Raw genomic sequence first — 27,888 nt, forward strand, 5'->3', positions numbered from 1 at the left:
CAACCGGTAAGTCCGAACGTGGCTATGGACAAGCCAGATGGGATTTAAGGAGGCCTAAGAGAATTAAGTGCGCAACTCTCATTGACGAAAGCCGTACACCCATAGAAAGCAAAACAAAAATCTCATTAGCAAGTTTCAGTGCTTACAGTGCTCCACAGAATGTCTCTCCATGCCATTTTCTAAACAGACGAGCCTTATCCAAATAAAATAAATTATATGCATGTCTTAGCCAATGTTCTCATTTTTCCATCCATGTGAAGAATAAATTTTGTTATGTGCACCACCACAGCTGACAGCTGTGGGCATTGTGAGTGCTCTGCTGAGAAGCATTTGAATCTCTCCTGGGCGGCTGTTCAAGCGCTCAGCTTGCAGGGAACACTGGTCAACACAGGACCCTGTTAACCGCATAGCTCTGAGCTGCTTTACGTTTCCCAGGTTAAACCCCATTTTCTGGGCTTCTAGCCCTCTAGTGTAATTCTTGTCTCGTCAAAATCTGCCAGACGAGTTTTCTGGCCAAATGCCATTTTCCATAATGGCTGGTTATTTTTAGTTTCACAGCAGCTAAATGTGCAAGAAAGTCAATGCATTTCAGGTGTTTTCCAATTTCACAAAACAAAGCAGCATGGCTCTCGGAAAGGGACTTTGGGCAGCTCTTCGCCTGCAGTGCAATCATACCTTTCCCTCCCTATAAAAATTGCTGTGCTGTTTAGTGTTGAAAACCAGCGACATTTGATCACACTTTTCCCTCCCCTGCTGACAGTGCTGCTAACGCACACAGACAGCGTTCTGGCAGTCCCATTCCATGGGAAGCATCTGGGAAGGAACACTTGTTTTCAGAAGTGTTCCACTGAGGATGCAGAAAGCATTTCTTCCCACAGAGACAATATGGGATGCATCCCGAATAATTTCTTACGCCTCCAGTCTTCCCATGGGGACCGTATGTTGGGTATTCTCTCAAGCTCAGGGGCCTTCCTTCCCTTGCAGTTGTTTTCTTTCTTCTGGGAGCTGACCTATGTTCCCTCTAATCTTTTTCATCCATGTGTGGATTTTTTCCAATCAGGTGCGGTATAATTTTTGTATGTGCACTGAGGTTTGCGCGAATGTGTACCACCAGAAGAAACAAAACCTAGTTGTGATCGCTCTGCTAATCAGCTGGGAGGAATCTGAATTCTGAGTGGCCACACAAACACCCAGGTTATAGGAAACACTGATGCTGACCTAGGGAGGTGAACGACTAGTCGACTATACGATAAGCAAATGCTTATTGGATAGTCAACAGACTAGTCAATTAGTTGCTTCCCTACCTTGCTGCCTCTATCAGAAAGAGGCAGCAAGGGAGTGGGGGGGAAGAGAAGAGGGTACTTTAAAGCATCAGCACCATGTGGTCTCTGGGGCTAGCTGGGGTGTTCCCAGGCTGCATGTGGTGTTTCAAAACGGTAGCACCACATGGAGCCCGAGATCAGCTGGGAACTCCCCTGCTGACGCTGGGCTCCATGTGGCGCTGCCGCTTTGAAATGTCACAGAGAGCCTGGCATTAGGCTTCCCGCGGCGTTTCAAAGCAGCAGTGCTGCATGGAGTCCCCAGCTGACCCTGGGATCCATGCAGCGCTTTCGCCTTTGAAGTGTGGCAACAGCCGTGGGGCTGTTGCTACATTTCAAAGGCGGAGGCGCCCTATCGACTAATTGAATAATTGATGCACAATGCATCGACTATTCGATTAGTCAGTTACTCAACATTTAACATCCCTATGCTGACCTGCTTGATTCTGTCCTTTTCAGGTTGGTTCTATTTTTAGTGGTGAAACGGCAAAACTGGGACAAACTATTCTGGTGCAATTTGGTGGGAAAGTGCCTGTTGTCCATACCACAGGGTCTCATTTTTCTGAGTGCCACCCCCCCCCCCCCCACACACATGCAAACTTGAGGTTCCACCTCTGCCACAAGTGTTTTCTGGAATATAAAAGCCAGGGCTGGCAGTAGGGGGTAGTAAGCAAGGTGATTGCCTGCCTCCCCCCCACCCCCCCCAATGTCACAGAGCCTCCACAGAGCAATATTGCTCAGGATTTAGCTTCAGCCCTTGGTGGCCATCAAGGTACCTCAAGAATAGAAGGCAATTGCATTTACTGCATAGGGGGCCCAGGGCAGAGGATGTGGGGAGTTCAGGAGGCAGGGCTGGGGGTGGAGGGGAGAATGCAAGAGGCCAAGGGCACTTTCAGTAGGGAAGGGGGCCTGCAGCTGCACATACTAGGTCACTGCTGTCCTCCTTCCTCTGACTCTCAAGGGATAAGGGGGAAGTTCACAGCCTGCTGCATCGTCCTCTGCCCTCCCCTCAGCAGCTGGGAGGAAGGCACAAGCTGAGCACTTTCCCCTCACTCCCTGATAGTCAAGGGAAGAGAAAGACGACCTAGTACACAGCCCTCCAGCCCTCCCAAAAGTGCATGGGGTAGGAGCTGGGGCTGCCCCGGACGTGGGGGAGGGGAGCACATACCCACAGCCAGCCCCTTTCACTTTCCTGGCTACCTGCTGACCTGCAGAAGAGCCCCAGGTGCCCAGCTGGGAGCAGTTGCAGTCGAGTGCCCCAGCTGGCTGGTTACTTCTTGCTGGAAGGCAACACCGGGGTGCGCCAGCTCACTTTCATCTCTGGTCTCGAAAGAAAGAGAGAGAAGCCATAAAGGTGGCCTGTGTCATATCAGTAGAGGACAGAGGAGCAAAGAAGAGGTTGAAAGGCCACCCTAGGCGGAGCTCAGAGCCTCAGACTTCAACCCCCCTGCAGTGGGGATTCGACTTTCCGCTGTAGGCCCCAGCGAATCTAATGCTGGCCCTGCTTGGCAACCCCTCAAAACCTGCTCTTGGCCCCAAATGGACCCCTGGTTGAGAACCGCAATTCTATGTGTCTAACTAAAGGGGTCTCCAGAATTTTGTGTCCCATAACCCCTCCTCCAGAGTGACTACTGGGAAGTCCCCATGCTGCAGCCATCTGGGAAACAGAGCAAAGACACTAGACGATTTGACTCCCCACGCCTCAGTGCTCAGAATGCAGCAAGTGTGTTTCTTCCCCGCCGCCCCAGGCAGGGTGGTATAGGGCAGTGCTCAAAGTCATCTCTAGAGCCCCTGGGAAAGGGAAGATAAATGCTGCCGCATCCATTCTCAGGGCAGATTTTGAAAAATCACACCTGCCAACAGAGTGCCTCAGCAGAAAGAAAATCCCTGCAGTCCACAAGGCTGGCGTTGACAGTGCGGTGTTAACGGCAACAATGGGAAATCAGTTGTTCCCATGGGAACAGCACGAGAACACCCACATACACACCCCACCATGGGGTTTGACCCCCTTCCGAGCCCTTGGGAGCGGAGCTAAACTTCACCAAGACAGTCCTTCGCGGCTTGTGGCAAATCACACTGGGAAACGAATATATGAGGTGAAACCAACCCCAGCCTAAAGGTAGGCTTGCCAGATGCTTTCAACAAAAATCCTGAACATGGCAAACTTGGTTGAGAGAAAAAAAAAAAAAAAAAAAGGAAAGGGAGAGAGTATTTTCTGAAACAAAATACAGGACTATGTAGCACTTTAAAGACTAACAAGATGGTTTATTAGATGATGAGCTTTCGTGGGCCAGACCCACTTCCTCAGATCAAATAGTGGAAGAAAATAGTCACAACCATATATACCAAAGGGTACAATTAAAAAAATGAACACATATGAAAAGGACAAATCACATTTCAGAACAGAAGGGGGATGCGAAGGGGGGGGAGGAAGGTGAATGCCTGTGAGTTAATATTAGAGGTGGGGAAGGGGAGATGTCTGTGAGTTAATGGTATTAGAGGTGATAACTGGGGAAGCTATCTTTGTAATGGGTAAGGTAGTTGGGGTCTTTGTTCAGCCCCCTGCGGAGAGTGTCAAATTTTAGCATGAATGCCAGTTCAGAGGATTCCCTTTCAAGTGCAGATTTGAAAGTCTTCTGAAGTAGGATGCATGTGATTAGGTCATTGAGACAGTGTCCTTTCTGGTTGAAATGGCAAGAAACTGTTTTTTCTTTGTGATCCTGTCTAATGTCTGTTTTTTTACCGGATGGGGGAGCCAAATACTGAACAGTCCGGGCAAGAACCGGACACCTGGTGACCCTACCAAAAGGGTGTCCGTGCATGGAGAGAGAAAGCCGCAACAACCACTCTCCTTAGGAATGTCCTTGGCCCCCTGTCTCGGTGCTCCAAACAGCTGGGCGGGGAGTAGCGTCCCTGCACCCCCACAGCAGAGCCATCTGGTCTCTTCCTAAAGAGACACCAAGAAATTCTATAGAAGCCTCTTGATGAAGCGAGGGGGAAAGATCAGAAGAAACTGGCAACTCCCAACCTACAACTCAGAGGAACCCTTTGTGCCGCGTGGGCATTATTAGCAGGCAGGAGAGGCACAAAGGGCTCCTTTGCCTACGGCTCCCTGCCCTCTCCCCTTCATAGCTCACAGCTCCTGCACCGGGGATAGAGCAGAAAGACCGTCTCCCGAAATAACGCCAACTCAGAGTTTGCTTCCTGCGGCAGTGTCTGAGTTCTGCTCAGCAGCGATCCTGGCTCCCCTGGGTGCAATGACTGGAACGGAAAATGATTTCTTACGGGCACCGGTTGGTTTTCTTGCTCAGACAGAACAGCAGAGGAAGGGAATTCCTGGCCCCTTACGCTTTTTGTGAGCCTGCATTGGCCCTGTCGCTTCAGCTCAGCAAAGCCTAACGAGATGCGGCGTGACCATGTAGCTGATGCCATTTGAGGTGAGGTAGGCATGGACTGAATGAAACAGAAACGGGGGGAATCAGCTGCTGGTTACTTGCAGGACTGAGTGATCCATGTGACTATGAACTCTTCCCAAATAGCCATAGCGTCAGAGGGCCTGGCTTTGGCAGGGCTGATCGTGAGTGAAGACTTCTCAGCACAGCTCTAGACAATATTTTCTTTCTTTTCTACAGGAAATGAGACAGAACTTGGGCTTTTTGGGGGGCAGCCCTAAATTCTTCTCCTGGGAGATGGTGCCCATCACTGCTATTTACATTTACTAAGGGACCAGAACTCCTTTCCATTGACCCCTTCATGCTTCAGAAGCCAGGGTGGAACAGCACATCTGGCCAGCTGGGAATTCCCCTGCCCAAGGGGAATCCTTGACTACGTCTATACTTATGAGAGATCCACACTGCAGCAGTTGATCTTCTAGCGTTTGATGTAGCAGGTCTAGTAAAGACCCACTAAATCGAATGCAGAGGGCACCCCTCACCGACACCGGTACTCCTCAGATGGTGAGGCATAAGGGAAGTTGACAGGAGAATTTGCTCTCATTGGCCTCCCACTGCAGAGATGGCACCAAAGTTCGAATTAAGATACCTCGACTCCAGCGACGCAATTAACATAGCAGGAGCTGCGTCTCGTCATTAGAACTTCCACCTAAGCATGGACGTGACCAAATCGCCATCCCCCCCATTGAGCACCAGTCGGCTGGAGCAAAGAGCCGGACCTGGAGTGCTTGCTTTATCTTTTCCCAACTGCTTGGCTTTGCGAAATAAGCAGTGCTGACACATGCCCTGCTGCTTGGCCATTTCGCAAGGCAGAGAGCGCCTGGGAAATCTACCGAAGGCACAGACACCATGGCTTGTTGTACACCTGCCCATCATAGGTCCCCGGGCCCTAGACTCATGAAGCCATATGCTGGGAGGCAGAGGAGGGCTCATGGGAAAACTTTGGGCCCAATAAAATTATTCCTGTTCTCCAGCACCTAGCGTATCATAGCCCCAGAACCATTAGCCTGACCATGCAGCACATGCTCTATAATGACACCCACCCTCAAGCAGGGGTCTCGAACTCCTGACCCACAGGCCAGTCCCAGCCAGAGAGATTGCACAATCCAGCCCAGGACTCTCTGTAGGCTGGGGAAGAGCCTGACTGTTACCGGCCCCTAAGTCCCTCCCTTTCCCATCATCGCCTCTCCCTCCTCCCCCCATGGCATCCTGTCCCCTGAGCACGTGACTTTGGGGTTCATTGGGGGAGCCTGGCACCATGCATCGACAGCAGCCCCCCCCCATCCTCTCCACGGCAACAGGAGCTGTGGGGGAAGTGGAGCACATGGGGTGGGAGACTCCACTTCTGTGTGTGTGTGGTGGGGGGGGGAAGACAACTGCTGCCACCGCACAGCACCAGCCCCCCAGTGATCCCTAAAGCTGCACGCTCGAGGGATGGGGTGTCATGGGGGGCAGGGAGGCAATGGCAGGAAGGGAGGGAGGCTTGAGTGCTGGTAATGGATATTCCGTCCCCAGCCTGACAGGGAGTCCCGGGCTGGACTGTGCAATTGATCTATCCGGGACTGGTCCGTGGGCCAGGAGTTTCAGAGTTCCACCCTAACAGAGCAGCATATGGGTCTATCCATCAGTATAGAACCCATACGTCAAAGCAGGAGCCCTAGAAGACCAGCTTTAGGATGCATTGTGTGTACCCTAGCCCAGGAGGAGTTAACAGACTCCTTGGGGAAGTTAAAAGGCACCAGCGCTGCTCGCTTAAAAAAAAAAAAAGTCTTATTGTTAATTCTAGGCACAAGCCTGGCTGGAAGTAATCTCAAGTCCAGACTGCTCAGAATGGAACCACCTTAAACCACCCTGTCTGGGGCTAGCAAAAGCCCTAGATGCTAAGCTGGGTGATATGGAGCCAGCTTTGGTGTGCAGATAGGTACAGCACAGGCAAACAGACATGATCTGTGTTTCCTCACAGCTTTGTGAAACTGATGTTACTCCAGTGAGGCCAAGGGGCAAGCTGGCTTGGTGGTTAAAGCAGCTGACAGGGACTCAGGAGGCCAGGTTCAGAGTCTAGCTCTGCCACTGACTCACTTAAAACCTTGGGCAAATCACCTCATCTGTTCCCCATCTAAGGCTAAAACTTCAGCGTGAGGGTTCTGAGGGAAAAATAAACCCACTGTCATGGAGCACTCAGATACGACAGTGATGAAGGTTTGTCATGGGGTGAGCCCACCTGTTCCCCTCAGGTGGGGGTGTTGGGCCACTGAGGCCCCTCAATTGGAGCTCAATTCTGCATGCATCCCAAAGTTCAAATGGTACAGCTCCCTGCACAAAGGGCAGCAGGGCCTAGCAATTAGAGTCAATAGTACAGCTCTCTACACAGAGGGCTGTGTGGCCTAACAGGCAGAGTCAATCTTACTGGCACAGTTCAAGCCCCTTGTCAGGTTGGTGCAGAGGGGGTTAGGGGACCCAGGCCCACTTTCTCCACTAGGTCCCAGCCCAGAGCCCTGTCAGTAGTGGAGCGGACCACCAATAGCTCAGCAGGGAATCCAGACAAAACACACCAAGCACCCAGGGTTCAACTCCCCACCCTGGGCTACTTCCTACCAGTTTCTCCCTCGTAGTCTGCTCTGTCCCTTTTCTACAGCCTGGGGGCTTCTGGTACAGTTCCCTGCTGATAGCTTCTGAGTGCAGCTGCACTTCTCCTTTGGGAGCTCTTACAGCACTTCCTTTCCCTGCAGCAATCAGCCCAAACTGAGCTGCTCCACCAGCCTTTATAGCTGGCCTCCAGCTGGAGCATGCCCAGCAGGGCTGGGGGGCGGGGACTTCTCAGCCAGGTAGCCAGGCTTAACCCCTGCCATCCCAGTCACAAAGCTACATAAGTGTCCAGATACAGCCAACATTAGTGCAAATCCAAACCAGGCCTATTAGTCTGTAGCGATGCACTGCTTTCCTCGCTGTCTCAGGCCCTCGGCTAGCCTTCGTCACCTCTGCACACCCCGCAGTCTTTAGCACCGCACTCCCTGTGGGGACATACAAGGCTGTTCTCCCCAGTGTCCCAATGGGGAACTGAGGCTCAGAGACACAAAGTGGCCCCATGAGGACGGTAGCATGGAACCAGTGCATGCCCCAAGCCAGCATCCTACCTGATGGACCATTCTTCCTCTCCACCCCAGGAGGATGTTTGTGGCATTTTATTGCCAAGAGAACGCCATGGGAACCACGTGGACCGCATAACAGTGGGGAAAACACCAACTTGTGTTTGGGCTCCAATGCCACGTAGGATTAGGAGTGCCAGGCCAAAAACCAAATCCTCGGTGTGAAGCAGAGGTCTCTCAAAGACAGAGAAGTGCTGAGAGGTAAGCGCTCGTTGCTGCAAACTCTCTCCTCAGAGTGGTGTGTATCTCCAAGTATCGGCGGTTGCTTTTTAAAAGCCTTTCTGTGTGAGAGGAAAGTTCAGCTCCACATATAAGATCAGGGCGGCCAAAGAGGTGTTGGCAGCTGAAGAGGGCCAGGCAGAGTTGCTGTGAGTCCTGCCACACTTGGGGAAAAACCTCATTGAGTTGGTGATCACAAGCTGCAAAATCCAAGGCATTCCCAACCACTGGCTCCGTGCTCAGATTCGTGGAGGTAGAGCCATGAGGAGCCAGGACAGCGGATCCCTGCTAACAGAAACTGCCAAAACTTTCAAATGTGGGGGGCTAAAAGGAGGTTTAACTCCCACTTTGGGCACTGGAATAAGGCTATGTTTAAACTGCACCCCTCTTTCGAAAGAGAGATGTAAATGAGCCCAATCGAAAGAGCAAATGAAGCGCGGATTTAAATATCCTGCGCTTCATTTGCACATTCACATCCGATCGCTGTTTCAGAAAAGGGTATTTCGAAAGTGAAAACGCAGTCTAGACATGGTTCTGTCGGGAAAAAAAACCATTTTTGAAAGAACCCATACTCATTTTTTCAGGAGTACGGGATCTTTCGAACAAGTTTTTTTTTTAAAGAACTGTGTCTAGACTGCGTTTTCACTTTCAAAATACCCTTTTTCAAAACAGTGATGGGATGCGAATATGCAAATGAAGCATGGGATATTTAAATCCGCGCTTCATTTGCACGTTTGATCAGGCTCATTTACATCCCTCTTTCGAAAGAAGGATGTAGTCTAGACAAGCCCTCAATGGGCTGATTTCCAGAGGCCCTGGCCCACGCCTGCACTTAAGGTGCCTAAGTTTTGGAAAAACAACAAGAAGTCCCATGGCACCTTATACACTAACAGATTTATTGGCACATAACTTTCGTGGGCAAAGACCCACTTCATCAGATGCATGTCAGAGACGACAAAGTGGGTCTTTGCCATGAAATCTTATGCGCCAATAAATCTGTTAGTCTATAAGGTGCCACAGGATGCTCATTGTTTATGCAGATTCCGACTAACACGGCTACCCCTCTGATATTTGAGTTTAGGAACCTAATTAAAAAGGAATCAGCCTAAGTGATGTTGCTGGATTGCCTGGCTAAAACCAAAAGCATAGATAGAATCATAGAACCATAGAGCTGGAAGAGACCTCAGTCCAGCCCCCTGCCCTAGGCAGGGCCATTGCCAGCTAAATCAACCCAGCCAGGGGTTTGTCAAGCCGAGACTTAAAAATCTCTAGGGATGGAGACTCCACTACTTCCCTAGGTAACCCATTCCAGTGCTTCATCACCCTCCTAGTGAAATAGTTTTTCCTAATATCCAACCTGGATCTCTCCCATCACAACTTGAGACCATTGCTCCTTGTTCTGCCATCTGTCACTGCTGAGAACAGCCTTTGTGCAGCCTCTTTGGAACCTCCCTTCAGGAAGTTGAAGGCTGCTATCAAATCCCCCCTCACTCTTCTCTTCTGCAGACTAAACAGACCCAACCCCCTCAGTCTCTCCTTGTAGGTCATATGCTCCAGCCCCCTAATCATTTTGGTTGCCCTCTGCCGGACCCTCTCCAATGCATCCACATCCTTTTTGTAGTGGGGTTGTAAGTTGCTCTTTTGCGAGGGCTAGAGAAACTCTGAGAGGGAAGTTTCTGCTACATATAGGCATGAGGTCCATGTGCCACTAAGGTCTTCCTTCAGCCCAATTTTGAGGATCTCCCTGGCACTCGGTTGGCACATGGGCCTCTCCTGCTGGTTGCTCAGAAAGACAAGTCCTTTGCAGTGGTTTCATTCATCCCGTACAACCCGTTCCCAGGAGACAGTATCTTCCTCTTTGCTCATTTTGGCATTAAACATGCAAAATCTTATTCCATTTGCACTGTATTAGATACTTCATGTCACGGGGGGGGGGGGGGGGACATTATTCTCCCATGTATAAGCTGTTTAACAGATGAGCAGTCAAGGGGCAGAGAAATACATTATTAATGTTTCTGGTTAAATTAACTGATTAAAAACACCCCGGGTAAAATGTCCATATCAGCGCTTTACACATACTCAATGGGAAACTAATGAAATAGGGTGGTTTGTGTTTTAATGAAAAACAGATAGAGACGGGAGCGTCTGAAAAGGTGGGCCGCCTTTAATGGAAATTGTGTGTTGTGGATAGAAGAACCCATCAGATAAGAAGGTGGGGGGTGGATAATGGAGTGGAGGATTCAAAGAAACATCGGTTTTCATGACGGTCTTTGGTTTCCTGCCTACATTTCTGGAGGTGGGTTTGAAGTGATGTTGCCTTTGGACAAAACAACAGCCTAGCTCTGCTGGCCTTTGCCTGGAAAAAGGCAGGGGATTTGCTTTCAGGCTGGTAGTTGTTTGGGGTGGCAGGCTTGATGGAACAGCCCTAGGGCACCCAGAGTACATCTCCTAAGGTGGTAAGATGCCCTGGCGATGTGTGTGGAATGAGTGTCTGGAACTAGGGATGCAAGTGATGAGTCGACTATTTGATAAGCAAAAGCTAGTTCCTCGACTAGTCACTTCCCCTGACTTGCTGTGTCTAGTAGAAGCAGCAAGACGGGGGAGCAGGAGCCAGAGCTGGGGCTGGGGGGAGCGGACTTAAAAGCCGGTTCCCCCCAGCACTGTCTCTGCAGGGGGCAGGGCAGTAGCGGGGACTGGGCGCGAGCCGGGAATCAGCTGATTCTCAACTTGCACCCAGATCTAGATGCTGCAACTCTACTTTTTAAATGTAGGCTCCTAATACATTTAAAAATCAAAAGCACAGGAGGGAGGAGGGTCACAGTACAAGCCAGGATAGCTGATTCCTGGCTCACGCCGGGTCCCCCCCACCAGCTTTAGCCCTTTGAATGTATTAAGAGCCCACAGGCTCTTTATACATTTAAAAATCAGAAGCTCAGCAGGGGGGAACCAGCACGAGCTGGCAGTCACGCTGGGTCTTCCCCTCTCCCCCCGCTGCACTTCAGCCTTTTAAAGGTATTAAGAGCCCATTGGCTCTTAATACATTTAAAAGGCAGAGCCACAGTGGAGTTAGCTGCTGGGACCAGGAGCTAGACCCGTTGCGTCTCCCCTGCTTATTGACTTATCCATCAACTAGTCGATTAGTTGATTAAACTACCTTTAACATACCTAACTGGAATGTCTCGTCACTATGGGTCAGACCGTAATGCTGAATGGCCTGGCATGCCTTCATAAGAACAGTGCAGGGAAAGGCATGAGCTATGGCTTGTCTTGCCAGGATTGCGATTGTCTCTGGTCTCTACCCATGTTTGCCAAGCTGAGCGCTCAAGGGCTGACACATGGGCTCAGGACTCAGGTCACGTTTTCTCTCTGTGGAAGATTGCGGCTCCTGCGATCCATCTTCCAGAGTTTGATTTAGTGAGTCTAGTAAAGACTCGCTAAATCAAACCCAGAGGATGCCCTCACCATCGTCCGGTACTCCTACTCTTGCCAGGAATAAGGGAAGCTGAAGGGAGCATTTATTCCTATTGGCCTCTGCTATGGGGACACCACCAAGCTTGACTTAAGGTAAGCCAACTCCAGCTAAGTATTCTATGTTGCTGGAGTTGCGTACCTTAAGCCAAGCTGCTGGGTCGAGTGTAGACCTGGCCTCTGTGTGACTCCTTGTGTGAAGAGAAGTAATTAGTAAGCTTCTTCCTAGTGTTAGCTTGTTACCTACCCCCAAGAGCAGCTTGGTCAGGACACGGTGGCTGTGTCTACACTGGGCCACTTATTCCAGAAAATCGGCCGCTTTTCCGGAATAAGCTGCGAGCTGTCTACACTGGCCCTTGAATTTCCGGAAAAGCAACGATGCTCTACTTACAAAATCAGCCGCTATTCCGGAAAAACTATTCTGCTCCTGCTCGGTCATAAGTCCTTATTCTGGAACACTGTTCCGGAAAAGGGCCAGTGTAGACAGCCCAGTAGTCTTTTCTGGAAAAAAGCCCCAATCGTGAAAATGGCGATCGGGGCTCTTTTCCGGAAAAGCGCGTCTACATTGGCCACAGACACTTTTCCAGAAAAAGGGCTTTTCCAGAAAAGCAGCCTGCCAATGTAGATGCTCCTTTTCCGGAAAAACTGAAAATGGAATAGTATTCCGTTTTAAGCAGTTACGGAAATTCATACCAATGTAGACGTAGCCATAGAGTAAGAGACCTTGGGAGGTCATTGAGTCCAACCCCCTGCTCAAAGCAGGACCAACCCCAACTAAATCATCTGAGCCAAGGCTTTGTCAAGCTGGGACTTAAAAACCTCTAGGGATGGAAATTCCACCCCCTCCCTAGGGAACCCATTCCAGTGCGTCTCCACCCTCCTAGGGAAATAAGTTTCCATAATATCCAACCTCGACCTCCCACACTGCAACTTGAGACCATTGCTCCTCGTTCATCTGTCCCCACTGAGAACAGATGGGTAGAAATTGGATAAATACTGCATTGTATTAATATCAGGGGAACTGAGTTAAATGGGGCCTGCGTGTTGTGTAGTCTTGCCTTAATCTTTGTATTCATGCCGTCAATGTGAAAGAAGCTATTTGCATATATTTGCATATATATTTGCATGTATATGTAACCACACTTAAATTGTAGCCCTTAGTATGTGCTGTGAGTATCACTGTGGCCCCCGGAGCTTCCAAAGTTGAGTAGCCCTGGTGTAAACTAATCATTTAAGACTATTGACCCAGTCCTTAACTAGCCCGGCTCCAAAGACACTAATGAGGGCGTACCAATTTACACCAGCCGGGAACCTCTATCTACAGGAGTACTTTCTGGGAGTTAACTTTCAGCCATTTGCACCTCATGCTTGCGCAATCTAACTGGCAATGTTTATTGTGATATTTCTTTGAACGATCCATTTGGATCTATATAAATATATTTTACATCCAAGAAAGAGCATCTACTACAAACAGCATGTGCATAACCCTGATCAAGGGAGCGGATCAAAGCACTAATCTGAGATCAAAGGCCTTCAACACTGTTACAGCGGAAACAAATTAAGTTAGCAACAGATTTCTTCATGATATTTACATTTCCAATTTGCATAAAACATGATTAAAATGAAACAGCTTTCCCTCTCCCCCCTCCCCTGCATGCTCTATTAATTACAGAAACAACCACCATCTCCCGGGACTAGGGTACCATCAAGATAAGGGCAGTGAAAATGCCAAGAAACTTTTTATTTTCCAGATAAGCAGACTTTAGAACAGCTGAGATTTCCAGAACTGTTCAGGGAGTTTGGGACGCATCTATTCCTGTTTGTTCAGCTGGAGACACCTGAAAGGGGTCTGGTTTTCAGATGGAATGGTGCACTCCCCCTCTCGCCCACCTGCCTCAGGAGAGACTCTGAGGCACAGAGGTTCTCAAAATTACTTTGAAAAACCCTGGCCTACTTCTTTAAAACAAAAGATCTTTAAAGCTTTGAGTAACTCCAATGTAAGATCAATAAAAGAGACTAACGAGAAGCGCTCTTGGGCTTTCTCTGGTTGGTTTAATTACAAACCCGTTTCTTCTCATACTTAGGGTTGCCAGATACTTTCACAAAAAATGATGGGGGAAAAATTGGTTGAGCAAAAAAAAATTGCACTCAAAAAAATAAAAAAAAAGGGGAGTCACGGCCCCTTTAAATCCCTCACGCTCCCCTCGCCCCCACCAGACATGTTTCTTTTACTGGACAGAAGCCACAAATACCTGACTGTCCCAGCAAATACCAGACACCTGGCAACCCTAGTCATACTGGCTTCCAAGGGAGTGGTATTGGAAACAGTATTTGTCCAGCTCCACGTTGGCTTGAGCTGTGGGAGTAGGAGTAGGCTTTCATTGTATTCCCCCAGCCTACAGGTCCTGAGTCCAGAATAATGGTGCTTGTGGGGCCCACACATACTAGAAGGAGCCCAACTTCATTTTCAGACATGAGGCTGAGCTGGCAGCACAAGTAGCGAGAAGCTCCCCTTCCCCCCTCACAATCTTATTTTTGACTTGTGTAAACTCAGCAAATTTATCCTGGGAATTCACTGCTGGGAGAATAAATCAAGCACACCGATGTGTCATTTTTACAGCCGTTCTTTGGACCCAAAGCCCGCTTTCAGCTGTAATGCACGGCACAAAAGGAAGTGTCTCAAAGCTTGACGTTCTTCGGGATCTACAATACCGGTTGGAGGCAATGCAGCCAGACATAAATGTTTTTCAGTGTGCTCTATTGATCTGTGCTGCAGTCTTGAGTTATATGGATTGTCCATCCCATGCACAGTCCACCCAAGATGTGGAGCAGAGAAACCATGCAACAACTGAAATAAATCCAGGCTCCTGTGTGTGACTGACAGGGCTTGTAACAAAGATGGCAGCACAGTGAAAGTACTCTGTATCTGTCTTTCTTCTGGCTTACGGAGCTCAGCGTTAGCTCTATACTTCCCCCTCGGCCCGCTCTGCTTCCTCTTTATATTGTGTTCACCTGCTGCTATCCAATTAACATGGCCATTCAATTGCACACCTGCAGTGGTATTAAGCACACAGCATTGCATACTAGCCACTACCTCCCTATGTGACAGGTCAGATTCTGCTCTCATTTCTGTCGATGTAAATCAGGCGTGACTTTGTGTAAGTCAATGAAGTTACACTAGTAGAAATCGATCAGAAGAAGAGGTGGCTGAAATGACAAACATCTTTTGCAGAGATTTACGGTGATCAAATGGGTCGGGTGCTGGTCTAGGCTGTGGGACCCTAAATGCCTGGCTCTGACACAGATCTCCTTTATCTGTATGACCCTGGGCAAGTCCCTTAGTTTCTCTCTGTGCCTCAGCTCCCCCTCTGCCAAATTCACTGCCGGGAAGAATGCACAGACCATGACATCTAGTCTCTCCCCACCCATGAAGTCTGGTCTTTTGTTTGCCTTATACTATACAGATTTCATAGGGGAGACCAGCATTTCTCAAATTGGGGGTCCTGGTCCAAAAGAGAGTTGCAGGGGGGATGTCACAAGGTTATTTTGGGAACCAGTCTTAGTATTGACACCCTTAGTTCTGCTCTGCCTTCAGCACTGGGTGGCCAGAGAGCAGCAGGTGTTGGCCGGGTGCCCACCTCTGAAGGCAGCGCCCCACCAGCAGCAACGCAGAAATAAGGATGGCAACACCATAGCATGCCCCCCTGACTTCTATACTGCCACTTTCATAGCTGGGTGACTGGACTTGCGGCTGCTGAGGGCCCATTTCTGCAGGCAGTGGTGCAGAAGTAAAGGTGGAAACACTGTGCCATGCCACCCTTACTTCCGCACTGCTGCTGGGGATGGCTCTTCCTTCAGAACAGGGCTCTCAGACAGCAGCCACCACTCTCCAGCTGCCCAGCTCTGAAAGCAACACCACCACCGCCAGTGGTGGCACCATACACACACACACACACACACACGCCCCTTCTTTTTGTATCGGGTCCCCTACAATTACAGCACTGTGAAATTTCAGATTTAAACAGGCAAAATCATTCAATTTACAATTGAAAAAATCCCGTGACCATCCAATGGACCAAAATGGACTGTGAATTTGGGTCATGGGATTTACTTTAAAAAAGTGTAAATAGGGAATGGTCCCAAATCGTGTAGCCCTGAAAATGAGAAGACATTATGAAAAACACGCTTGTTTTATTCTCCAGCGCTGATCCTTCAGATACTGCTTCTGCCTTACCATCTTCACTGCAGTTATACCCAGGACCTAGCATGCACCAAAAAGAGCTGGGAAACTTTTTCAAATGATCTTTTCCATTTAAAATTGACTTGTTTAGGAAAATATTTTCCATAATGTAAATCAAAATATGTCCTGAAAACAGAAAATGTTCTCAGAACAGTTAGTGGGCATTTTTGTTTCCCAGGCAAGAATTTTGTTTGACAGGAGCCAGATACTCTGCAAACGTTTTCTAGAAACTTTTAAGAAAGTGCTCAGTATCAATCTTGAAAAGAAATGGGTCACTTCTGAATCCTTTAGAGATTCCAAAATGTTTGGTGAAAGCAGTTTTTCATTTCTCCATTAGCTCTAACACCGTGTGTATGGAATCAGGAGATGAAGGAGGGGGGGAAGCATTCCCAGGGACTGATGGATGTACAGGAATGGTACAAAGCATTTCATTTGCTTAGATCCAGCCTGGAATGGAGATGCCCAAAGGTCTGTAACCCTCAGGTCATTATTTTTGGAAGCCTGTGATGCCATGATGACATCATCCCAGTCCGGTCCCATAGTGTGCAACATCCCCAACAAATGTCACTAACCAACACCCTTGTTCAAGAGGAGGCAAAATAAAGCCCACGAGCTGAATCTAGCCTGCCAAACCACCAGCTCCACCCTGGCAGTCCCCAAAGCCCAATGGGGTCCTTGGGTAGGCCTTCTCTGTGCACCACTCAAAGCAGCCAGCTGCTGGGGCCGTGTGCATCTCTGCATGCCACATGCCCCTGGGGAGGCAGCTTTGTGCACTTCCTCTGTCCCCAGGACAATCTCATGGCTCCCATTGGCAGGCAGCATGTGGAGGACCTCCCCTACAAGGAGTGTGCAGGGTGCAGAGACATACATGGACCCTGCAGCCAGATGCTCTGAGAGGCGTGAAGGGGTGCGTCAGACAGGGAGCCTGCCCCAGGGTCCTGCTGGGCTGCTGGCTGGGAGCCACCTAAGGTAAGTGCCTCCTGGCCAGAGCATTCCCCTCTTGCATCCCCTCATCCCATCCCCTCTTGCACCCAGCTCCCTGCCCTAGGTCATAACCCAAACCCCCTGTGTTTCCGCTCCTGCACCCATACCCCCTCCCAGACCCTGTACCCCAATTCCCTGAGCCAGGTCACTACCAGCTCCTTCCTTAGGTCACATCCCAAACCCCTGCACCCCCTCCTAAACCGCCATCCCAGGTCATAACCCCCTTTCTGACCCTGCACTCTCTCCTGCACCCCCATCCTATCCAAGGTCATAACTCGCTCTCCGACCCTGCACCCCTCCTCCAGACCAGAATCCTCTCCTGAACCCATACTCCACCCAGGCCCTGCTCTCCAATCCCCAGGACACAATCCCTTCCTTCACCCAAACTCCCTTCCTGACTCTCCACCCCCTCCTTCATCCCAATCTCAAAACCGGAGCTCCCTTCTACACCCAACCTCCATCCCAGACCCCGCCCCTCCTCCATTCATATAACAGAAAACTGCTGCCCTAGACCACTTACCATATTCTTTGAGGTGGCCTCCTCCCATCAAAAATTATCACCCACCCCCACTCTTGTTGGTAACACACGCACAGATGTCAAGGTGTGATTGGGCACTGGGAATGAACAGCTCTCTCCCCTTTAGAAATGGTACCTCCCTCACCCCAAGTCCTCCCCCCCTCCCGGTTTGGACGGAGCCATTTTAGCAAAGGGATGATGCATTAGAGAGCCTTCTACTGCCACTGCCTCTTCTCTCCCTGCTCTCCTGGGCTATTTTTACACTGGCCGGTTGTTGCACCAGAAATACGCAAATGAGGCTAAGTGCGGAATATCTCCGAGCCTCATTTGCATACCTACTGAGCCGCCATTTTGCAGAAGAGGCTCTTGCGCCAGAAGGAGCATTTACACTGCCCTTTCTTGCGCAAGAAAAACCCTCCTGCGCATTGCTGCTACGCTGATTATTTTCAGGAAGAACGGCATTGCGCAAGCGGGTTTGTCTTGTGCAAGAAGGGGCAGTGTAGACGCTCCTTCTGGCACAAGAGCCTCTTCCGCAAAATGGCAGCTCATTAGGTATGCAAATGAGGCTCGGCGATATTCCACGCTTCGCCTCATTTGCATATTTCTGGCACAACAACCCGCCAGTGTAGACATAGCCCAGGAGTGGAACTCAGCCCATGCCAGGAGCCAGCGCAGGGGCTGTCACTTAGCCCCATGGAAAGAGAATCTTTCTTGTTGGGGAGGCTCTCCCTTAGGGGAGGGGTAGCTCAGTGGTTTGAGCATTGGACTGCTTTAACCGTGAGTTCAATCCTGGAGGGGGCCATTTTAGGATCTGGGGCAAATCTGTCAGGGATGATACTTAGGCCTGCTGTGAGGGCAGGGGATTGGACTTGATGACCTCTCAAGGTCCCTTCCTGCCCTGTGAGATAGGTATATTTCCATTCACTTCCATGGGCTGGGTCCCAGCCTTTTTATGACTCAGGCCTCATAGACGCGGGGGACTGTGCGTAGGGCAGGGCTGGCTCCACATGGCTTTGAAAGGCTCCGGAAGCTGGAAAGCAGCCAGGACAAGGTGTCAAAGCCTTTCAGTGTGGTGAAGAACTCGGGCAGCAGGCAGGCCCGCTCACAAGGGGAGGCAAAGGGGGCAGTTACCCTGGAGCCTGGCAATTCAAAGGGGGCCAGAAGGCTCCCAGCTCCACTGCAGCTGCAGCTGCTGGAGTCCCAGCTCCCTTTGAATTGCCACCGGAGCACCACTCAGGCCAGTTCTGAGGGTTGAGATGGAGGGGAGGGGGCGCAATGCAATCCAGGTGGCGCTGAAGGCTGGCTGGCCCCACCCCTGCCCTTTCTGCCTGAGGCCTCACCTCTTCTGGGGGGTGCAGAGCCACCCCCCACACCTTGCCCCAGGGCTCACCATGGCTGTTGGCCCTGCTGGCAGCAGGACACGATTGTACTCCAAATAGCAGTGTCCACATGGGTGGGGGGGCAGTACTTGGGTGGGTAGAGAGCCATGCGGCTGTATTCCATACGGTTCGGACCCGTCTTTACTCCTCTCGCTGAAGCAGCGTCTCGCTATCTAAAGCAGCGGTTTGCAAACTTTTTTTTTTCTCATGACCCAGTTGAAGAAAATTGTTAAAGCCCGCAAGCCAACCTTTGAGAGCGTTGGGCTGTAGGAGGGGGCTCCAAGTTTGGGGGTGGGGCTCAGAGATCAGGCAGGAGGAGCTTACCTTGAGTGACTCCCGGTCAGCAGTGCAGTGGGAGGGGAGCTAAGGCAGCTTCCTGCCTCTCCTGGCACCGCAGACCAGGCTGCGCCCCAGAAACAGCCAGCAGCAGGTTCTCAGACAATGAGAGTGCAGAGCTAGTGCTGGAGGCAGGGGCAGTGCATGGGGCCCTCTCTTCTGCCTAGTAGCTAGGCATGCAGCACAGTCTGTAGTGCCAGGACAGGCAGGGAGCTGCCCTAGCATCCCCATTGGTCACCTGATCCCCCCGCAGCAACCAGACCCAGTGCCCAACATTCCACCACCTGCTACTGGGTCACGACTCTTAGTTAGAAAACCACAGGTCTAAACTGTTATTTTTTACCTAAGGTGGGGGGACAGGCAGAGTATGTACTCTACAGTGATAGAAATGTAGCCGTGTATAGTCCTGTATATTGTTTATGTACTCTACAGTCTGCCAGAAGTGTAGACGTAGCATAAGTGCCCTTGTGCTAGCCCTCGGCACGTCAGTGAATCTTTCGTACGTGATCGATAAGTGATCATCTCCCATACCATTCACAAGCAGTAAAATTCCAAAGAGAATTACTTGCCAGGCATGACCCCGAATGGCCGTAATATGAAAAGATTCCATATAGGAAAATTCAAATGCAGTGCAAATAAGGATTCTACCTACATTCAGTTAGAATCATTGTATGTGAATTAAGCACCTCTTAATTATGCATTGCTAAACCTCCGTTAATTAAAGTTAATATTCACCTGGTATTTAGCATGCAATATTAGTATTATGAAGCCTAAATTAAATCTCACACTCAGAACCAAATACTGGCAGGCAACTGATTTGTTTTTTAATTCTTCTATTGCTGCCTGCAGAAGTCAGGGCTTTAAGTGAGACGATGCATCAAATAGCAAATGCAATTCAACAAATATTATGACATGCTGTTCATCATCTGCCCCAAATATTTAACAGTTCAGCTTTATGTGATTTTTATGCCACATGCTTTGAATTTGCTCTTAATAGATGCCGAATTTTCCAGCTGACTCTGTTTCACCATTTATCAAATGAATACAATGAATTTCCCTCAAGAGCTAATGACCCCAAATCTCAGCCAGGTTGGGCCTTTTTTATAAGTGTTCTTGTCATATGAAGGTTTCTTTAAAAAGGAAAGAAAGAAGGAGAGACGAAAGAGCCCCATGGAAAATTTGTTTCTGTTTAATGCTCTGCTTTCTCCACAATGCCCTTTATGTAGGAAAAGATCAAAGATCTGTAATGGATTTCGACAGGTTTCAAAGCTGCTTGTGCTAAGGGGCAAGTGAAAGACATAATTGGGAGATTTAGGCCAGGTCTACACTAGGGGGCAGTGTCGAATTAAGGTATGCAACTCCAGCTAAGTGTGGCATGGACATACCTTAGGTTTAGATGGATTTACCACAGCGTTTCTACTGCAGTGGGTCGACTGGAGAAACTCTCACATTAATTCACCTTACGCTTCTCGATCCGGTGGAGTACCAGTGTTGACGGGAGTGTGATCAGCAGCTGATTTAGTGTGGGTCTTTGCTAGACCCACTAAATCAATTCCTGGGGGATTGATCTACGCAGCACTGATCTCCTGGTAAGTGTAGACAAGGCCTCAGAGACCTAATTTAGCTCCTTATCTTCCATTCTCATGTAGTTAAAAGAGGAGGAGTGCCATTCTAGAACCCAGGCTGCAGAAAAGGGGGGGAAACATGCCAGCTGCCAGAGACACACAAATATTTATGGGGCAGAGCAATTGATAGGAGAGTTTCTCTAATCATAAGGATATTTCTTTTTCTTTAGCTTTCGTCTTCCACCCTGCCTATATTTAGAATGTACCAGTTTTGGCTAGATGCATCCCTAGAGATTTTATCACATGATGACCTGTAATTAAAGATTCCGCTTTAATTCCTGGAGACTCTAGGATAGTCCTGGAAGGAGCCCTGCATCGCCCGCTTGGACTGCTCCGCATAGTTATACCATGGGGCTTCCTCACCCCTCCCTTTCCCCCATGAAAAGTGACAATTTAAAAAAAGGGGGAAATGGCAATTTGGAGTAAGAAGGAAAATATTTTAATTTAGCCAAATTTAGTTTTTCCATCATCTCCTTTTCCAAGCCTGTGGAGGTAGGACTATGTGAAACTCAGAGAAAGGCGCAGGCAGGCAAGGACTGGAAAATGCCCGTGTTCAACACACTGCAAAATAAAACCAAAAGAAGGGTTGACTCACATGAGCAAGTTCACCCATCAAAAACGTTCTGGTCTCCTGTAAAAATTTGACACTCGAGAAAGCAACTCACCGGGATCTGTAGACTGTGCAATTGGCACAATGCACAAGTCTCCAGAGTCTTGCTGGTGGTGGCAATAAAACACCGATGAACAATTTCCCAAGTTCAAGAATCATTCTTGCCGGTGCTTTGCAGCCCTGCTAGTCCTCTCTGCCTTCCTGCTGGCCCCATTTCAAGCCTCTCACACAGCTCAAATAAGGAGCCTTCCAAGCTGGGAGGGAAGACATGAGGCAATGAAAGCTGCATGGAACGGGGCATCAGCGATGGACAGTTGGTCATAGAGACGTAAGGGGATAAGCATGGTACAGGGATAACCAGTTAACCAGTGTCCAGCCTGGCCAGGCCCACTGTGCCGCAGGCAGGGGGCTCTCCAACTCACCCAACTCTCTGCCCACATCCCCATGAGCACCCTACTCGGCCAGGTCCACTGTGTCACACCATGGGTGGGAGCTGCCCCAGCGGTGCGATGCAGCAGGCCGGTTAAACATATAGTTGAACCAGTTACTATTCGCAATGGGATTTTACGTCCCCAGTGGATGGTTTGTTCCCCCTTGCAGGCTTGATTTTGGTTGCCAAGAGTCCAGACTTTAGGACCACAACGTCGGCATGAGGCCTTACGGTGCACTCAGTCACACCTGAGCAACCCTCTACATAGACTTGCACCAGTGTCAGCCAAGGCAGATTTTGGTCCCAGCGGCTTGGGGGACCAACCAACCCAGTGAGGTTGGCTTGGGCTCTCTCCCTCTGTTGGATCAATAGAGACTTTAGCTGGCTAACAAGGCAGGGGAGACTGATTGTTCATTAAGGGTGAAATTCAGGCCAGCGGAGGCCAGAGGATCATTGATTGCCTTAAAAGGAGGCTCCCATGGATCAATGTGCCTTGCGCTGGCTCAGTGCACGGGGGTGACTTTCACAGGGAGTTAATGAATCACATAAAGACAGTGCGGCGGGAGGGGGGAGGAGAAACAAAGGGGTTGGAAATTGCATGTAGCTCTAGTGAAGGGTTCAGAATTTGCTGATGAAGTGAGGAACTGGACCAACCCCAAAAAGGGACCTGGAACATGAACCTGGGAACTCACACCTCCCTAAACACTGAGAACCTATTTCCTAGGCTACTGCAGCAAGGTTTGCAATGGGTCAGCCAGCCCTGGATAACGGAAACAGGAAAAGAAAAGAGTCTCTGAGTTGTCTAAGCAGCCAACTGCTCCACACACATCCGTTTAGGAGGCACTATACTCATATCAATCCTGCTAGAACGAGGGGTCACCAAATGAAATGAGCAAGAAACAGGTTTAAAATAAACAAAAGGACATTTTTCTTCATGTCGCACAGTCAACCTGTGGAACTCCTTGCCAGAGGATGCTGTGAAGACCAGGACTTTTGTAACAGAGTTCAAAAAAGAAGTAGATAAATTCACAGAAGATAGGTCCATCAATACTTATTAGGCGGGATGGGTAGGAATGGTGTCCCTAGCCTCTGTCAGAGGCTGGGAATGGGTGACAGCCGTGGATCACTTGATGATTCCCTGTTCTGTTCTTTACCTCTAGGGCATCTGGCATTGGAAGATAAGATGCTAGGCTAGATGGACCTTTGGTCTGACCCAGTATGTTTTTATGTACCCCCTTTGGGAAATGAGGTGAGTGAGTAAAGAGGTGTGTTTTCAAGAAACGAAGCTTCCTTTTCTGAGGAGCGATCCAACTAATGTTTAGTTGATGGAACTGGCTACCTTGAAATACGCCCTGAGCCAAACACCTGTGAATGAAGCGACACACTCGTTCTATTCTGAGGAAAGCCGACGCAATACCCGTCAGGAAATAAAGTGGGTAAATTGCGAGTCTGGCAGCTCAAAGAGCTGGAAATCTCCAGCACCACTCCAATTACAGGGGAGCCCAAGTGGGGAAACTTATTAATAGGTTCCAATCTAATTTAAGTTGTTCTACATTGTAGCACGTCTCTCCACTGCTTAGGCGTGAGAGGAAGGAATCTTGCCTCCTGCACGGAACGGAGCTCTTAGCCCTCCCACACTGAAACCCAAGGAACCTCACTGTTCTTTTGGACTCTGCAGAAAGTTGGAGACCAATTACGGCAGGCACTGAAGAGCTGGTTTCTCTTTTCCCTCACCCAGCTGTGGGGCTGGAAGGTGCTGCCCTATTGGAGGCTGGCCGTGTGAGTCCGCTTAGGATCAGGTGGAGGGAGCTGAGTGGTCAGAAGCTGCTTCCTTCCCCTATAAGCTGGAACCAGCCTGTGAGGCTCATCCCCCCCCAGGCCTGCAGCAGGAAGCTGGTGCTCCAGCCTCATGGGGGGAGAGGTGTGGGGCTGGAGCATCAGCACAGGCTCTCTGCTGCAGGGGGGTGAACCCCGAGCCTGAGGCCCACCTGGAAGATAGTAGTGGTCTGCGGAGCACACTTTGAGAACCACTGCCTTAGTGTGATCAAAGCCCAACAGCGTGGGGGGTATTGTACGTACAGATGCTGAGGCAGCTTCCACCCACGTAGAAAAGGGACAAGTGTCATTATCACCATTTAACAGGTGAGGGGAGTAGGGCATGGAGAGAGGAAATGATTTCCTCAAGAAAATCTGTGGTAGAACCGGAATCTGGAACCGGACATCCTGAGTCCCAGACCTTTGCCTTAACCAGAAGGCCTTCCTCCCGGTAGGTCCTGCAGAGGTAATTCCTCTATATATTTTAGAAACTTTGTCCATCTGTCCATTTGTGGAAGAACTCCTAAATGGTAAGAGCTCGGACCACCAAATTTGGCAGGCAGTTTCCTCTTCTCCTAACTTAAAGCAAGGTCAGAGGTTGATTGTGCCAGGACAATGGGATGTGCATTGAATGTGATTGGTTTGCATCAAACAGAAAGGGAGGGGTGTGATAGCAGGGACAGTTATACTCACGAGTGACCCCAGGGGGCAGCAAGTGCCACAATCCCAGAGAGCAGCTGTCAACCATGCCTCATACAAAAGCCATTCCATACCCCTAATCATTTTCGTTGCCCTTTTCTGAACCTTTCCTAATGCCAATATATCTTTTTATTTTTAGACGAGGCAACCATATATGCACACAGTATTCAAAATAACATCAGTTATTCCAAAATAACACTACTGTGTAGACATGCCCTAAGAGACACTACAGGGGGCAAGTATATGCCCCGGAAGGGGCTGTGATTTCACATGAGGCTGTGGGACGTGGCCAGAGGGATGAGTAGCCCAAAGGGCTGAAGAACGAGGTGATGCAGGCACACACACTCAACCAGAAGGGGGTGCTGGCGGGAGGTGAGTACCACTCCACTACATGGTCATTGGGAATCTCTATTGGATACTGGTAGGGGAGCAACCCACAGTGAATTCTAGCCAGAATGGTGCATCGGACACCTTTGGAATATGCATTATTATCCACCTTCTGTGCTTCCCCACATGCTCCAGGGCCAGAGCTGCAGATGGGGCTCCAGGACTGGGAGAGCAAGGGATACGATGGCTCAAGACTGAGGCCGATTTGTGTGGCAGCCCAGGAACGCATTAGCAGAGACACTCCAGGCCAGTTGCCAGCTTCCCTTGGAAAAAAAAAATTCTAACAAGCCAGAATAGTCTTTTGAAACAAGCATTAATACGCCGCTGCCCGCCAAGGAGCGACTGCTGTGTGCTGCAATGAACAGATTGAATTAAAAAGTCACTAACTCATTCAACTATCTGAGGGCCATACTAGTCCAAATAGCTGACTTTGGTGTTGGAAATCAATAAGGACTCCCTCTGATTACACTGTGAGCACTGGGATGCAGGGGCGGCAGGGTCCCAAAGGCTCTGCATGGAATCCACCCCCAGCTGCACAAGAGATTTGAAGCCAACTTTGCAGTGATGTTACAAGAGCTCATTATAGAGTATAAAGCCTTTGCTGCATGCTGGGAACGGATTCTAGGAAGAAGCGGCCATCACACGTGACATTTCCCCATCTGAATCGGCCAGATCCCTCAGCACATGCTAGAAAACCCTCCGTCTGCCTCTTCTTTATCATTCCTATCATAGAAGGATGCTTAGGACATTATCTACCTAACAGTCTATGCAGGTGCAAACAGCTCTTTGTGTAGATTCCTATGTCAGGAAGGATACTATCAATTGACTTTGATTCTTATCTGCTTCGTTTTAACTACCCAATCTTCAGATATTTACTGATTCCCTCTACTTTCCTGAATTTTCTATACCCTCTGTGCCCTATCTCCAAACCTTTTCTTTTCCCTCCTCCTCCCCCCAAACCTCCCTTCTCTCCTATTTAGTTTGGGTCTGCACATCCTAAACTCAAAACTCCAGTCATCTGAAGAAGTGGGCTGTGCCCACAAAAGCTCATGATACCATCTACATGTTTTGTTAGCCTTTAAAGTGCTACCAGACCATTTGTTGGGTTTTTTATAGAAGTGATGGACTAGCTGGACCCGTTCGAACACGTTAGGCTTGTCTCAGGCCAGACCTCCCTGCCCTGCTAGCCTCATGTTTCTATTCTCCTTGGTAATGAGCAGGGCTCGACAAATAGTGTAATCTACTCGCCCGTGGTGAGTAGATTACACCCCGGAAGAGCTGGCACGGAGCGATCTGCGCATGTGCAGAACCAACTGTGCATGCGCAGAGCGCAGAACCGTGCGGCTGGTGAGCAGGGCTCACCGCCGCTCGGCATGACCTGCTAATGAGTATGTTGTTTTCCCCTCACTGGATAGGGCGTCTCGTTCATTTCTTGGCCTGACTGCGTTATCCCTTATTACATTTGCTGCCTGCTTCCTGCAACTCGGGGCGAGTTTCCAGGCGAACACGTTGATGCTGCTGTTTATTCCATGCTGCTACTGTGGAATGGGGGGAACGAGAGCTTCTGAGACAAAACTGACGTTTTCTCCAGACTGGTGTGAAAAATCTCCCAAGAAATACAGGGAGATCTAAGACTTCTGTGTGCTGACCGCTCCGCTCCCCTGCACGTTCATGTACATTTTCCTGGGGGATGATCAGGAGCTGCTCTCTTCTTGCCTTTGCCATGGCGCCTTATTGGGAGTGGCCCATCTCAGTGGGAGGATAAGGAGGCAACTACTAAAGATGGTCTTTGGTCTGGGGCCTATCTCAAGCAGCAACCTGCAGGCCAAGTGGCCTCTCTCATGATTTCCTGCTTTAACTCTCACTTATAAAAACACTGCCTGGCATGACCTCAATTACCTCTCTCGCGGTTGCTCCCGGGCTCCCATTTTCCAACTCCCTTATTAAGACAATGAAGCTACGTAACTCCAGGTAACCCTATTGCTTATCATTATACCCGTGGTAGATTAACTGCCACTGACATGCCCTCTTCTGCATCAAGGATGTATTGTTATCCAATTAATATTTAACTGATATTTCATGCACGTCGGCAGACACAGGCTTACAGAAGAAGCCATCATTTCTCCCCCTCAACCCCCCGATATCGACTGTCGGCAGCGTTGCCCGTGGCACTGTGGCTATAGTGGAAACCAACGTTGCTCATGGTTTGTCTTTAGAACCAATCGCTCCTTCTAACGCTCGGTGTCAGCCTTGGGCCTTCTAAATCACCGTCTGCTGGCCCCTTGCAGTGAGACCATGAAAATGGCCCCAGATGGAGAGCAGCGGATAGTTCCCCACTTGCTTTGCTTCCTCTTTACATACTCGGGCTGAAGGGTTCCTGTTTTTATTTGCTTTACGGCCCTATTAGAGGCTCCCCCTCAGAGACCAGGGCCCCCTCAGTGCCAGGCACTGTGTATGGACGTTCAGTAACATCACATAGCATCTGCCCTTAAGAGTGTAAATCAATGGGACAGACAAAGGGGGGAAGGAAAGGGAACTTATCTCCTCTCTGTCATAAGTAGGGAAACTGAGGGCAAGAGAGATGAAGGGTCTTGCCCCTGGTCACCTAGGAAGTCTGTGGAAGAGCTGGGAACTGAATCCAGACCTCCCAAGTTGGTTCAGTAAATTAACCACAGAGTCACTCTCTCCTGCTTTAACTCTCACTTAGCACCGACCAGACAAGGCTGAAACCGTGAAACTCAGCACAGCAAGCTCTCTGGCCATGCAGCGGCCTACACGGCTCCCTGTGCAAACTGGGCATCAGGATCTGCACTCCTCCCACCCACTCTGCCAGCTGGAAGCAGGAACGCAAGTGGCACGGCAGCGTGAGAATCCTTCCAATGTAGCATCTCCAGTCAACCGGTCACAGCATGTGCCTGCAGGATTGTAAAGCGCTGGTTGGTGGGTCCCTGCGCCGGGCTGCCACTCGCCTCCCCACAGCAGCTGTTCAAATGGCCACGAGGTGCAATGCCAGACAGGTGCTCTACGCCCAGCAGATAACGTGGCTGAACCTAACAGTACGTGGCAGCTGTGCTGAGCCTTATCGGGCTCCTGCAGCCCCTTAGGGGGATAAAATCAAAGAGCAGCTACAAGATGGCTATGGGGATGGCTATGGTTATGTTGGCATAGGATGGGATAACCTATCAACCACAAGGGCAATAAGGCAGCGCAAGCCTCTGTCTCAGGGAAGTGGTGGAATTCCTCACCACAGAAAGGAAATTTG

The 27,888-nt window shown here is 49.6% G+C and overlaps 1 protein-coding gene across 3 annotated transcripts in view; it reads right to left on the reverse strand.

Annotated features, from left to right (window-relative positions):
- Window positions 1-27,888, reverse strand: part of GRIK3 (glutamate ionotropic receptor kainate type subunit 3) — a 303,000-nt gene that overhangs the window by 153,559 nt on the left and 121,553 nt on the right. The window contains exon 1 of one of the 3 annotated variants that reach the window (XM_075908606.1): window positions 7,367-7,489. The exons of the other annotated variants lie outside the window; for them this stretch is intronic. The gene's annotated coding sequence lies outside the window, so the exon portion shown is untranslated. Of the gene's footprint in view, window positions 1-7,366; window positions 7,490-27,888 lie in introns of those variants that run through there. 3 annotated transcript variants of the gene reach the window in all.

This window comes from Pelodiscus sinensis, chromosome 25, assembly GCF_049634645.1.
Source record: "Pelodiscus sinensis isolate JC-2024 chromosome 25, ASM4963464v1, whole genome shotgun sequence".
Taxonomy (NCBI): domain Eukaryota; kingdom Metazoa; phylum Chordata; order Testudines; family Trionychidae; genus Pelodiscus; species Pelodiscus sinensis.